Here is a 2,041-nt window from a genome sequence, read left to right on the forward strand (position 1 = left end):
CTGCCAGGGTCATATCATATGCAGTCAGGCAAATGTTTAAAACCCCATATTCATAATCTGTTCCCAAATTAATTGGTCTCACTTCCACTTTTCCTCTCTTCTTCTTGGGCTCTTGTGGTATAATTAGGTGCTTGTATCTTCCAATGCCATGAGTGGGCTTTGTCTTGTACTGCCGACTGGTACTCAGTAGAATGCCACCTGCACAATACATAGGACTCTCTCCCCCAGTTCTGAATCTTAGCAATGAAAAGGTATCCTTTAAAACGGTCTTGTTCCGCAGGCACAGCACCTTTCCCAGGGTTCCGCTCATTTTTTTCTCGCTGCAGTCTCTAGCTGTGAAAACCGAAGATTCACCCCCGCAGCTGTGACCAGTGAGCCACCGAAAACGCTGACGGAACCTATTTTTCTTATGTTTATTCCTTTTATTATTAGTGAAAATGGCCATATGCCCAATACCGCTATAGATTTAATGCAATCTCAATTAAAATGTTATTAACATACAGATTGCACAGATCTAGAGAACACATCACTAAAATTATTTGGAATCTGAAACGAGCTAGAATACTAAAGGCAATTTTAGGCCACAAAGGTAAGTCAGGGGGCATCAGAATTCCTGAGCTGAAATTAGCCTACAAAGTACTATGATAAAACCAGCATGATATTGGAACAAAAAGAGCCTGAGTGTCAGTGGAACAAAATAAAAGATGGGAAGCACAACTTATTTTTTGGTACCAGAATTCTAAGTCAGGACCATACACTTGTCAGGCAGAGACTTGTTCCACTGAGTTGTATTCCTGGTAAATAAAAGATGTAGATAGAACTTGAAGCACACTCATCCATCTTATCTTTGATAAAGGTGCCAAACATGTTCACTGGAAGAAAGATAGCTTCTTTAATAAATGGTATTGGAAAACTGACTTTCTACATACCAAAGACTTAGATTAGACCTCTATCTATCACCATGTGCTAAAATAAAGTCAAAATGGATTAAATCTCTGAATATTAAAATAGAAACAATAAATTTACTGGATGACAAAATAGGCAGAAATCTCAAAGACATAGATGTAGGCAGAAAAAACCCAGACTGATAGGAAAATATTTCAATGAATCAATAAATGGGATTTCATTTTACTAATACGCTTTTGCATAACAAAGGAATTAATTAACACAATGAAAAAACATCCAACAGAGTAGGAAAAAAATTATAACCAGTTGTCCTTAAGACAAAACACTTCTATCTAGAGAAGATAAAGAATTGGAAAAAAAATCAGATTCATCAAATTCAAAGACCCAATCCAAAAATGGGCCTCTAGGATGAATACCGATTAACAATTGAAGAGACACAAATGGCAAATAAATATACGAAAAAAAAATGTTTTGCACATAATTGGTCACACAAGAGATGCAAATTAAAACAATGTAGATATATCATTTTATGGCATAAAGAATGACTGTCATCGAGAAGTCAACCAATAACAAATGCTGGAGAGGCTGTGAAGTGAAAGGAATCCTTTCCACTGTTGTGGGAGTGTGAGCTTCTGCAACCATTATGGAAATTCCTCAAAAAGCTAGGATCGGAGGTTCCATTCAAGACAGCTATTCTCCTCTTACATATTTTTCCAAAAGAACTGAAATTCTCATACCACAGTAATATATATGCACCCATGTTTATAGTAGTGCAATTAGTCATAACTAAATCTTGGAAACAATCCAAGTTCCCATCAACTGAGAAATATAAAAAAAAGTGTAGTAGTTTTACATAGTGGAGTATTACTCAGTTACAAAAAAGATAAACTTGAGCCTTTTGTATATAAGTGGGTGCAGCTACAGATTATATTGGTAAGTGAAATAAATCAGGCCCAAGTGTGCAAGCATCATACTGCCTCATTGCACTGTGAGAACCTGAAAGGGAAAATAGAATCTGAAAGGTGTAATAGATCCTGTGAGAGGGAAACAATTTTTCAGGGGAAAGAAAAATTGGGATGAGGAAACTAACACAAAAAGGAGGGAAAAAGATAGATTTATGTATATATGCAGGATA

The 2,041-nt window shown here is 36.2% G+C and overlaps 1 pseudogene; it reads right to left on the minus strand.

Annotated features, from left to right (window-relative positions):
- LOC101569364 overlaps window positions 1-310 on the minus strand; it is a 19,209-nt pseudogene extending 18,899 nt beyond the window's left edge.
- Between the last annotated feature and the right edge of the window lie 1,731 nt (window positions 311-2,041).

This window comes from Octodon degus, unplaced genomic scaffold (assembly GCF_000260255.1).
Source record: "Octodon degus isolate 3935 unplaced genomic scaffold, OctDeg1.0 scaffold00080, whole genome shotgun sequence".
Lineage (NCBI taxonomy): Eukaryota > Metazoa > Chordata > Mammalia > Rodentia > Octodontidae > Octodon > Octodon degus.